Source organism: Schistocerca americana, chromosome 5 (assembly GCF_021461395.2).
Source record: "Schistocerca americana isolate TAMUIC-IGC-003095 chromosome 5, iqSchAmer2.1, whole genome shotgun sequence".
In the NCBI taxonomy this organism is placed as follows: domain Eukaryota; kingdom Metazoa; phylum Arthropoda; class Insecta; order Orthoptera; family Acrididae; genus Schistocerca; species Schistocerca americana.
In genome coordinates, this window is record NC_060123.1 from 75,852,485 (window position 1) to 75,866,342 (window position 13,858).

The window sequence follows — 13,858 nt, forward strand, 5'->3', positions numbered from 1 at the left end:
TCGCACACTGACACTTTTTGATCTCCAGTCATTCAAACCTGCAGCAATTTGCGGAAGGGTTGCATTTCTGTACGTTCAACGATTCTCTTCATTCGTCGTTGGCTCCATTCTTGTAGGATCTTTTCCCAGCCGCAGTGGTGTTGGAGATTTGGTGTTTTACCGTATTCCTGATATTCACGGTAGAATCGTGAAACGGTCGTATGGGAAAATTCCCGCTTCATCGCTACAGTGTCCTATCGCTCCTATGCCGACTATAATACCACATTCACACTCGCTTAAATCTTGACAACGTGCCATTGTAGCATCAGTAACTGATCTATGAACTGCGTCAATAGGTTACAACCCCAGAATGGGTTCACACGACGGGCAAAGAGGGTGTACAAAATCTCAACGCACCTCTGTTCTGTAAGGGTGATGCAGATGATAACCAAAGTGGTCCTGCTTTAGAAATAAATGGCTACCCAGACCACATCATTTATGACTGTCAGGTCGTGTGACGAGCGACAGTCAAGTTGGTATCCCACCGCTGTTCTACGCGCCCCCATTCACATGTATGGCCTGGAATCTCATTGACTGTAGTTGAATTTTGTTCAGTGATGAGTCCCGCTTTGAATTAAAACCCAATGTCCAGCGAAGAGGTGTCTGGTGACATTTGTGAGATATCAACCTGACTGTTGGCCACCATACGGCCCGAAAACCAGGACTGATTGTCTGGGGAGCCATTCCGTTTCATAGCAGGACCCCTTTGGTTGTCATCCTCGACACCGTTACAGCACAGAGGTACGTCGTCGACATTCTACACCCGTTCTGCTGTCGTTCACGGCAAGCCATCATGGGCTTACATTTCAGCAAGATAATAATACCCGCCCCTAAAAAAACCAAGAGTTTTCTTCTGCTTGTCTTTATGCTTGACTAGCAAGGTCACCGAATCTGCCTCCAATTGAAATTGTTTGGAGCAATATGGGCAGAGCCCTCCAACCAACTCAGAAATTTGACAGTCTACCTCAGCGGTACATACATTAACTCTATCAATGAAAGTCAAACCGAATAACTGCATGCATAACAGCCAGATGTGGAACAACATGTGTTTGACTTGCTCGAGATGTGAAGTTCCCCCTCTTGAACAAATCATCCAATTTTTCTGCTATTGTAATGATTTGTCAGTTTGTACACGTACAACACATCTACTGGTTTCGTGTCTATTTCGATAATCCCTCCACGGTGAGTCTTCTTTTTGTATTAGAGTGTATATAGGCGAACGTATTTCTCTTACATAGAGACACGGAAGTTAACGTTTGGCGTCATTGGCCGGGAGGCCCCTTGTGGGGCAGGGTCGGCCGCCTTGGTGCAGGTCTTATTACATTCGACGCCACATTGGGTGACCTGCGTGCTGGATTGGGATGAAATGATGAAGACAGCACAACACTCAGTCTCTGAGCGGAGAAAATCACCGACCCAGCCAGGAATCGAACCCGGGCCCGTAGGACAGCACTCCGTCACGCTGACCACTTAGCAATTTGGGCGGCCTTTCTCTTACATAAAACATTGTGTCAGTGGAGTAATCACGGACTGGAAAAGAAATCAGAACGATTGAAGTCGAAACAGACGGGAAAGACGAAATATATTGATCTGGCAGTTATTCATGATAGTAGGATCAGAATGAAGTAGATGGGTAGTTGGAGGATTCTTCTTGTAAAAGTCCTATTGTGAGTACAAACGATCAAAAATTTCTGTAGCTGTTTTCATAAAGAAACTTCTTGATAATCTTACGAAGACAGTTTATACATGATTTTTCATCGTTCCCCGCCGTGAGTAAAAGATATGCTGTCTTAAGAGATACTATGGTAACGTAGGCTCTGCAGCCGCTAACGATTCCTACACCTCACGTTGCCCCTTCTCCCCATGTTGCTGGCCCGTGCCGCAGCTGCCTGTTCCTTCTCACCCCTGTGGATGGGGTTGGCCGTAATTCGTTCCGAAAACAAAAGTACCGCCGCAGAGCTCCACGGCCGTCCTTTTTTGCTCACCGTTAGAAATTCCGCGCGGCGAGAGAACTCCGCCAATTTTAATGAACCAACTACGCCAGAGCGGAAAGGAACGCTACAGCAGCGGTGGAGTGGTGAAGTGGGAGAGCTTCTGGCAGCGGCCCGTCTTTCAGGTAGAAGGTAAGTAGCAAATGGCGGGAGAGAAACCTGCCCACAGTCTTCACGGCAGTCAGCTCGTCGTTTTCCGCTTGATCAAAAAACCATTCCTTCAGCGTCTGATACGTGAGCGCGAATACTGCGTTGCATTTCTGACGAGGCAGTAAGACGCGAAACAGTAGGAACGCTTCTCCATTGGCAGACTGAGAAATCACCCTTGAGTGAATTCTGTTTGAAACATGTCTCATTTAATTTTGTTGATTTACCAGCCGGAATATCCTTACAAGTTAGCAAATGGAAGCTACACGTCACTGAAACATACAACTTACATCTGCGATCATTAACACACTGCAGAGCCAAAGAAACTGGTACACCTGCCTAATATCGTGAAGGGCCCCTCGAGCACGAAGAAGTGCCGCAACCCGACGTGGCATGGACTTGACTAATGACTGAATTCTGCTGGAGGGAACTGACACAATGAATCCTGCTGGCTGTCCATTAATCCGTAAGAGTACGGGAGTTAGAGATCTCTTCTGAGCAGCACCCCAGATGTTCATGTCTGGTGAGTTTGGTAGCCAGCGGAAGTGTTTAAACTCAGAAGAGTGTTCCTGGAGCCATTCTGTAGCAGTTCTGGACGCGTGGGTTGTCGCATTGTCCTGCTGGAATTGCCCAAGCCCGTCGGAATGCGCAATGGACGTGAATGGATGCAGGTGACCAGAAAGGATGCTTACGTACGTGTCACGTGTCACAGTCGTATCTAAACGTGTCAGGCGTCCTACATCACTCCAACTGCAAACGTCCCACACCATTATAGAGTCTCCACCAGCTTCAACACTCCCCTGCTGACATATGGGGTTCATGGATTCATGAGGTAGACAGTAAAATAACCAACTACCCAACGTTAAACGTAGTTCGATGTTAAAATTTATGTTAATGTTTAGGTTTAGTTTAATGTCGAACATAGGTTTAACGTTCGTTTGCTTGTTTGTTTGGTTAGTTGTTTTGTTTGTTAGATGTTTGTTTTACTGTCGTTTCGAAATTAATGGATCGTGTTAGAGCTTCCATTTTTGGCGTCAATTTTTTGCTGTCGTTTTCCATATTTTTGTCCATTTCCATTTACATCCATTTCATTGACCTTTGCTCCAAGTTTACTTCATTTAGTTTCGTTTCGAGTTTATTATTTTAGCGATCGATTTCTCCGATCGCTGCAGTGCGTGTTGCCAGTAACCACCCCATTATTTTTTATTAAAGTAGTTGAATTTTTGTGGAGGGACCGAATGGGAGATGTCCTTTTATTAAGGAAAGTCATTATGGAATTCCAGAAATTAAAATATTACTTGTTGCAGATCTTAAACAAGCAAAATAAAAATAAAAATTAAATCCTTCTTCTGGAAATTCCACCACCAATCTGCTCTTTTACAACTTCTTCATGTGGAAATGGTTCATTGTAATATTTAACGCTGTCTTTTTCACTTTCTTCGCTAGAATCCGAATCGTTTTCTCCCAAATAACATATCATTTGTGTATTTATTTAAGAATCTTTTTATACATTAGATTCTACTACCTTTATTTAATTCTTTTAATTCTCTAAAAGCATCCTTTTCCTTCTTGTAAACTGTAATTTTTGCACAACCATTATTAAGTAAGACTACATCCAAACATTCGCTCTGGTAATCTTCGTCTAACAAAGTATTTAATTTTTCTCACTTACCTTGGTATGCATTTTATTCTTAAAAAATACATTTATATTTTTAGCGTTTTTGTCTTCTTCCAATAATTACTACAAATTGTTAATAAATATAACGTTAATTTAAATAAATACATAAACTATATATTCCTAAATGTATTGTACATTGCAAACACTTGCATTTGTTTACATAAGTAAGGAAATTATAGAAAGAGAGTGGTATCCACTATTGTTTATTTATTTGGGGTATAAAGTTAAGCAGATCTATTTTACAGAGGATGGAAATTTAATTCGTCCTTGTCACATTTTTGAAAATTATTATATTATAAAATACACTGAAAGTGTAGCAAGACTTAATTACGAATGTCCACTGTTAATGTAAGATTTTTCAAAAAGAATAATATAGTTATTCAAGAGAAATTCGAAACAGTTAAAATAGATATATAAAAATATACGAGTCAGGCATAATATGCACATCAAAATTAAATGAAAACACATGTCTTTCATTGCTCTTATTTGATGTTTTTTTTAACTTTATTGTTTTTAATTTTAATTTTTTAATTTAGACCTTTATTTTTATTTCTGATTTCTTCTTCCACCCAATAATTGGAGCAATAACAATCTGGCATATTTTGGAATTTAAAAATGTATCTATCTTTTACACAATGATTTTCGATTGTAATGTTGGAAATAATTTGTTCTAATCCTCCTTTCAGATTTTCTAGTCGATTACAGATATTATTTTTATGTTTCCTAAAATTTGGGCCACTTTTAGTATTGGATTATTTCTTGATCTTCTTCTTTATAAACTGCCTGTTTTTCGAAAATTGTATGTATTTTTAGATAAGGTATTCTGGAGAAAGAATTTCCATTATAAGTAGATGAACCATTTGTTTTTATTTCTAAATATGGCTCTTCTTTAGGATAGTAAAAAATTTTAAATTTTTTTCAAAGACTACTGTATGGTATACAAATAAGTCCTTTTTATAAGAATGACTTTATTATCCTTAATTTCTATAAACTTATTTCTGTCAGGACCTTTAACAATGTATATAGATTTTTTACCAGTTTGCTCATTCAATATACCAACATATGGAGACTTATTTTTATTGTTTACCACAAAAGCATAAATTTTATAAACTCTATTTGTGGGAATATCTATCCATTGTCATTTAAAATAATTTTTTATATCTCCTAATTTTTCTCTTATTTTTCCTTCTTCATATAAAGATTGTGTTTTAGCCAAATATTCTAGTTTTCTTTTTTGTATACTTAAATTTTCTAGTTCTTTTTCTCTTTCTTTAGTGGATTCTAAATATACTGTATTAATTGGTTCGATGTCTCTAATGGGATATGGATAAAGTGTGGTGAAGTTATTTATTCTTTTTCTATGTGCAGATGGAATAATCTTATTTATTTTAGCCCCATTTCTTCTATATTTATTTCTTTTGGTATTATAGAAAAAAAGGTCTGGATTTAGAAAAATTTGTATCACCAGATTTTAAAAAGCATGTTTGTTTTACAGAAATTACGTTCTCCCTCACTTCTAAAATATCCATGCAATTAATAGGAAACAAGTTAAAACTAAATGCAGACAAAACTAATTCAACTAACTTTGGTCTTTCTTCTTTGTTATCTGTTTTAACTTTTTTGTATTCCAGTTAGTTTTTCTTTTGTATTTTTGTTACTCCAATAAACATATTGCAAGAGATTACTTTAAATAAGACATCAATTGTTTTGTAGGGTATATGTAAATTTTTGACATATTTTAGCCAGTTGAACACAATGAAATGGGACTATATCGAAATATTTACTGTTGTTTGCTATTAATTCTAAGCAATCTATTACTCCATCGAATTCTTGTTGTTTTTGGAAATCTGGAGTACTATAATTGTAATTTGTTGCTTCCAGTCTTGTAATTCCATTTTCTTTAGCTAAATCATATGCAAATGTTTCCTTTAATCTACTGTCTGGACGACTTCAGAAATTTCTAATGTGGTTACCAAGTTCTTTAATAACTCCTGGACTTGATAATTGGCCAAAAAATTTATTATATATTTTTACTATATAATTATAACTTATCAGAGTTAACAGTCTTCCCCAACAGGATTATTATTGTCAATTAATACACTGAATTATTTTTTTATATTCTTCTTTTTTTCGATACATAAAAATTGTTTGTTAAATATTCGCACATTTCTTCATTATTAAAAATTTCTGCAAAATCTTGTGTTATGTCTATAACCAATAAATAATTGTGCTCCTATTTAAGTTCTTCGGAAACTTCTGGTAATTCTCATAAAAGTAATTCTGTTTTGTAAGGAGCATCATCAGGATTTTTACATTTTTGTTCTATGACTTTCATATGTTTTCTAATAATTTGTTTCGTACCTTTAATTGTTTGTGTATTGGAATCTAATAAATATGGACTTTTTGATTTAACTCCATGCCTTGCCAAATTAAATTTACAAAATCTAGATCTTAAAATACACACATCAAAAAAAGTTTTGAAACAACTCTTTTCTGAGAGTTCTGGAACCTGTACTGAAAATTGGAATACAGATCAACATAAACATCATTTCCGCCCTTTTTATAGCTCATGGAAGCCACACATTGCATGTGGTACCACCATACAGCGAGACTCTGAGAGGTGGTAGTCCTGATTGCCGTAGACCGGTACCTCTAATAACCAGTAACACGTCGTCTTCAATTGATGCATGCCTGAATTCGTCGTGTCATACTACCACAAGTTCATCAAGGCACTGTAGGTCCAGATTGTCCCACCCCTCAACGGCGATTCGGCGTAGATCCTTCAGAGGGGTTGGTGGGTCACGTCGTCCATAAACAGGCATTTTGAGTCTGTTCCAGGTATGTTCAATAGGGTTCATGTCTGGAGAACGTGCTGTCCACTCTAGTCAAGCTTATGGGGGCGCGAATTGTCCTCCATGAAGACGAATGCCTTACCAATATGCTGTCGATATCGTTGCACTTTCGGTCGGAGGATGGCATTCACGTATCGTAAAGCCGTTACGGCGCCTTCCATGACCACCATCGTAGTACGTTGACCCCACATAATGCCACACCTGGCCGTGCGGTTAAAGGCGCTACGGTCGCAAATTCGAATCCTGCCTCGGGCATGGATGTTTGTGATGTCCTTAGGTTAGTTAGGTTTAACTAGTTCTAAGTTCTAGGGGACTAATGACCTCAGCAGTTGAGTCCCATAGTGCTCAGAGCCATTTGAACCATTTTGAATGCCACACCAAAACAGCACGAAATCTCCACGTTGTTGCACTCACTGGACAGTGCGTCTAAGGCGGTCAGCCTGAATGGGTTGCCTCCAAACACGTCTCTGATGTGATGTTTAAAGCTTTCCCGGCGTACTGATTGATTCCATAAAAACTCGAGAGAACTGCTGGATATCAGTAACGTCCTGCCACGATATTTCGGCGTAGAGTCTTCCGGCCATCTTCAGGTGAGTACCACTGTAGCAGTACTGGCGAGTACGCGCTGAGCTTCGCTATTTAAAGCCGTACTAAGGTGACATTGCGCATGCGCTGCTCAGCGTGCGCTTCCACAACGGCTCCGTGCGCTGCGCCTTGCGCCCTCCACTGTGAAAGCCTGGCGTATCGGTGTCAGGTCGATTTCCATCTTTATGCAGATAACTACGTCGACTACGCAGTTTTTCTATAGCAGGATTCCAAGCAGAGTTTAGCTGATAACCGTTATCTCGACTGATGAGAGTCTCGTTGTCCGACAATCTAATTTCCGCAGATTCATTGATAATCGAGCTCCAAAAGTCTGATGTATCGGCCAAAATTTTTGTGTCGTTGTAATTAATGGAATGGTCTGTGAAAATACAATGTTCGGTGATTGCGGACTTGGTGGGTTGGAGAAGGCGAGTATGCCGTTGGTGTCTCCGATAATTGTCTAGTTGAAGGAATATGCGACACTCGTCGATGAAGAGAACGTCATGTCAGTCCTGAGCGGTCCATTTGGCATGTTGTTGGGCCCATCTGTATCATGCTGCGTGGTGTCGTGGTGCAAAGATGGACCTCACCAGTGACGTCGGGAGTGAAGTTGCGCATCATGCAGCCTATTCCACACAGTTTGAGCCTTAACACGACGTCATGTGACTGCACGAAAAGCATTATTCAACATGGTGGCATTGCTGTCAGGGGTCCTCCGAGCCATAATTCCTAAGTAGCTGTCGTCCACTGCAGTAGTAGCCGTTGGGCAGCCTCAGCGTTGCATATCATCGACATTCCCTGCCTCTCTGTATCTCTTCCATGTCCGAACAACGTTGGTTTGGTTCACTCCGAGACGCCTGGACACTTCCGTTGTTGAGAGTCCTTCCTGGCACGAAGTAAGAATGCGGAAGCAATCGAACTGCGGTTTTGACCGTCTAGGCATGGTTGAACAGCAGACAACACGAGCCCTGTACCTCCTTCAAGGCAGAATGACTGGAACTAATCGGCTGTCGGACCCCCTCCGTCTAATAGGCACTGCTCATGCATTTTTGTTTACATCATTGGGCGAGTTTAGTTCCATCTCTGAGCAGTCAGGGGACTGTGCATGTGATACAATACCCGCAGTCAAGGTCCATCTTCAGGAGTTCTCTGAACCAGGGTGTTGCAAAACTTTTTTCGATGTGTGTACTATTAAAACCACCACATGCTTCTTTTTTTACCTGGAATTTTCAGTTTTTCGTTTCTTCCACGCAATCTATAAAATCTGTTATTTTATATACCGTAATATTATTGCAGAATGGTTCTTTAAATGGTTTATCTTCTTCTAATTTTTCTTCTCCTTTTGTGTAAATAATATTTCCCTCATTTGTAATTATTAAATTCTCTGTGAGTAACCATAACCCAAATTTTTTGTTGGTTGGTTTTACCTTATATCCAAAAAGTTCTCTTATAGAATATTTCGTTTCGTTTGTAGAGGAAATATTATTTTCAACTCCAATTTCAAGAGGAAAATATTGATTACTTTTGCAAGTAAGTAGTTAAAAGTAGGGATAAAAATTGTTAATAAAAGACATCAAAATTAATAGTTTCCAAAAAGTAGTTTAAACTGGGTAGCTGAAGCCAAAGTGAAGTGATTTTTTTACCTATATGAATTGCTTAGAATTTGTTCAGCCCACTAATACTCTTGTAATTTGCTATTGTCGTTCACCGCTCGAGCCCATCAAGAATCAGAAGATGCCATCAGTCATCAACAGCTCTTCCATCTACTCCTGAAGCTGATGACAAAATTGAGCCAAAAGAAAATGATGATGGGTGGACGACGAAGCAAGAAAAGTCGCCGAACAACAGCGACATTCAGCAAAATTAAAGCTTTGCGTTTTTTGATCATGATTTTTTGTATTTCCTTTAAATGGAATAACTTCGAATTATTTAATGTTAACGAATCATTCATGTTTTTATTTTCTTATGCTTACCTTTTAAAATATTGATATTTAAATTTATTTTCTTAGGTTCACCGTTTATAAAATATATATTAAATCTATTTTCAAATTTATTTTTTCTCGTTAACCTTTTGTAAAATATAGTGAATTTTAGCGTGAAAATATATATTATAGTAGAAGTCTTTTGTATGTTCTGGCTAACTTATTGGTGAACTAGCGAACAAACTTGTGAGGGAGCTAGTGAGCCAAAGTGAGCCAGAACATTCAAAAGACTTCTACTCCTAAGAATAACACAAGAACGGATGATGAAATATTGGGTGAATTCCTCTTCCACGACATTACAGCCATCCTGAAGCGTGTCAGTCCAAGGATACTTACGCAGCGTGTTCTCTTGACCGACCCATTTACGAATCTTTGGAGCCCATTGCCTATAATAACTTACATCAAGCAATGAAACGAAAAAGGAGCCAGGAATCTCCACGAGTATTAATCCCAATAATATATGGCATACAACAGACAGCCTGCCCCCATGAACCATAAACCACATACCTTGCCGTCGGTGGGGAGGCTTGTGTGCCTCAGCAATACAGATAGCCGCACCGTAGGTAAAACCACAACGGAGGGGTATTTGTTGAGAGGCCAGACAAATGTGTGGTTCCTGAAAAGGGGCAGCAGCCTTTTCAGTAGTTGCAGGGGCAATAGTCTGGATGATTGACAGACCTGGCCTTGTAACTCTAAGCAAAACGGCCCTGCTGTGCTGTTACTGCGAACGGCTGAAAGCAAGGGGAAACTACAGCTGTAATTTTTCCCAAGGGCATACAGCTTCACTGTATTCATGGAGAGTTGCATCAAACCAGTCTCTGGACTGACGACCACAACAAGAACAACAAAAGACAGTAATAGTGAAACAATTATTTCCGGTCAAGCACAGTTTCTCCCTTTTAATTCACAATTTTATTAGTGTTGGGTACGTCTTGAGCACAACGTTATAACAGAGTGAAATCAGGCCCCGTGCCGCGCGAGTTAGCCGTGCGGTCTGAGGTGTCATGTTCATGGTCGCGCGGCTCCCCCCGTCGGAGGTTCGAGTCCTCCCTCAGGCATGGGAGTGTGTCGTCCTTAGCGTAAGTTAGTTTAAGTTAGATTAAGTAGTGGTAAGCCTAGTGACTGATGACGTCCGCAGATTGGTCCCATAGTCCTTACCACAAATTTCCAAAATCAGGCCCATTGGAAATCTAGGGAAGAAAGAGGGAGGTATCTCAAGCGACGTGAAATGAAAGGGTGTTAAAATTTCATTGTACAGGTTGCATGCGAAATATTAAAAGTGAAGAACAGAGCAAGAAAGATGACAGGAAAATCCTTGCAAAACGAAAGAAAATATTAGTTAAACATTCGCTGCAGCTTGCAGGAACAATCAACTAGACTCTACAGGAGGCTGTACAATGGGAATAAACTGTTGTTGTACACAAACAATATATTGTGGACAAAGAACTACAGTAGACGGTAGTTTCTTTAGCTATGTAGAGAGGAGCACACCAGCACAAGATAGAAAAGCATTTAGGTTAACATTAAAACCAGCTAATCACTGTAAAAGAAATCATGTGTGTTATTCCAGTACTCAGTTCGGAATACTTACCATTTGGGATCTGAGTTCTCCCAATTGATCTGTCCTCTCAAACACCCTGACTAATAATCTCAAATTTCCACCTGTTTTATCTTTCTCCAAGGCCTTGTGGTTATTACATAAGTCTTTTAAGTATGGCTGAGTATTCGGCTTCATGCACTGTGCATTGATCTTAGATTAAAACTATATGCCATACCGGATTTCGAATCCACACACTTCATTTTCATGACCTGTAGGAAGAAAACATGGCAAGTTGAAATTATGTTGACAGTCTGGCTTTCCCGAAAGTCTGAATTCGAAAGGAAATTAGTACAAACTTTTTACCGTTTGTGGTTATATGAGTCCCGCAACACTTCCCTTGATGGAAATCTGGAAGGGAGTAGTATTTTGCCCTGCCCCGATATCTCAATGTTACCAATATGAAGATGTTACTTTCATCACAATACCGCATTCTGATGGATACCCCCTCCCACCCCCACCCCCCCCAGAACACCCCTTAAAGTGCAACAGCAATGTCCCTGGTTCCACTAATATTTACAGTTCCTTCTACTGCACGTTTCATAGATTCTTCAGACACAACCGTCAAGGCATCTAAAAGTATTTTTATATACTTGCTGGACCTACTGGGAGGAGGATGGTCCATCAAACCACAACACGTTTGAGCAGCCTTTTTTTCCTTTTCCTATTGCAAACATTGGATACACTAATTTCAAATTCACATCATATTAATTATTCACAATGTTCGACATCATTTTAGAGGCAGATTTATTGCAGAATCTACACAGAACAACTAATTTTTGACGCTAAACACTTCCTGCTACTCTATTGTTCAGTTATTTCCAGACAACGTACACCATCACATTGTTTACATTTCGCCACGTCCTCTATCAAAGAAGATAAAATACCCACATCAACAACAACAAATCCCCTACAAACAGCATCATTGTTAGCACAAAAATTTCATTCATCAGCAGGCATGCCATGTTGGAGTTTCTTCCTTGAGGAAATGATGCATAGATTACTTTCAACAGTGTGGCTTTCTTTGTTTGTGAACTGTTCAGCAAGGAATTTCCTTTCGTTGAGTTTCTTGATGGGTGGCATAGTTGGTATTTATTGCACGCTAAATGATATGAGCTTCCACAAATATATGTATCTCTTGGGCAACAAACATTCAGTAACACGTGAACAAACTGCTTCAGTAACAAAGTAAATACTAGCAAAGACAGTCATTAACAGGCACTAGAAACATGCACTGTTACCAACATATACAATGCGTCATACGTATAATCGCTGGAAACAGGAAGTTCGCAGTTCTTTTCGAAATAATACTGGTTTCTCTAACATAAATAATGGGGGCGTGGCATCATACATGACAGCAACTTTAAAATTTGGTATATGTAGGTGATTTCTAACCCTATAATGTATATATCAATGCAATCTGCAGAAAACTAAATTTGGAACCAAAACGTTCTTATTTGCAGTAGATTAATTATCAGTTATATTATGGTAGACAGTTCTAACTACAGCACTTGATTTGATCTGTTCAACAATGAAGACACAACAAGTTTCGAGACTTCGATGTAAATAGCAATCAATACAAGTACCCTTGCAGATACAATTCAGACGTCATGTTATACTGTCGATTCCGTACTAAAAATTTCAGACGGCAAAGTATAAGTGTAGTCGAGCTGATACTTTTTCTGTAACTGAAGTCAACGTAATTCCGTTCATACAAAAATTACAGTGATTCTAAACTGATTCATGTGACTGTTACAAAATATTACGTGTTAGAGAAAGCGGCCATTTAGAGGCTGTTAACGGGGCACAGAGCGGATGATGGCAGGTGCTTCCTTCGGCCGTCCGTTGCGCGCGTATACAAATACGACCTCAGAGGCAGTGACACGTTCTTTCGCACGCAGCTACTAATCGGTCCGCGTCAGTCAAACACCAGCTTACGCTCTGCCTCGGCTCACGTCATAGCCACGCTGCATCTAAACGCATGTTTACGGCACAAATAGGACGTGAACTCGCGAAGACTGTACAGCGTCCTGGATCGCTTAGATTTTTGCGTTTGTGTGCCGCCAGTAATGTCAACAAAACCGCGTGGCAAGCGGTGAGATTCTTTTCTACTTTTTACTTTGACTATCAGAAGTCAGGGTGAAAGACCGTGTATTTGGAAGTTACCGTAGATGTCTCCTCTGAACTCTTCATAGTACTGCTTATGCTAGAGACATAATTATTATTATTATTATTATTATTATTATTATTATGAGGAATATTACAGTGTTTTGCGTGGGATATTTTCTTAACGTAATTGAATCAGCTGGTACTCAGAACTTCTATTTATAAGTACAGTTCCTGATTCCGCTGAGAAAACAGACAGTAGTAACATTTCTTTCTGTGAGCAATAGAAGAATGTGGACTAGCAGCCTGGGCAATATGGTCAGTATGTTCTCCATCGCTTTCTGGCTAACCACAAAAATTGTTTTCAGGTTCTCGTAAACAGACGGCACCGCCGCCCCATGATCACAATTATTACGTTTCTGAATAGTAGTTCACAAACATGTGCTTCTCTATCCTGATGGATAAAGAAAATACTTATTTCAGCACTTTTGTATTGATCGCATTTTTTATAAATGTGACAACTCTTCCTTTACCCGTATTTGTACAAGTATCGAAGAGTTGTCAGTTGTAAGTTTGCCCCCGATCTATTCTACAGGCTACCGGTCTCAGTGATATAATACGTCACCTTCACGCTCTCTGTTCTAGATATTTTCTAGATAATTTTTCAATGACGAAATGTATGCACATCATGTATGAAAAGTAACCAGTTTTCGCAATAGCTTATGTACGCATAGTTTCTAAAATACGAGAATAGATGCACCTAAGTTTCATTATTATTGGTTCTTCATAAGTATAAGACCAACTTATAACAACTTACATAAAGATTTCCTATCACAGTGGTTATATGTCAGACAGACATTTGACATCATTTTCATCCCAAG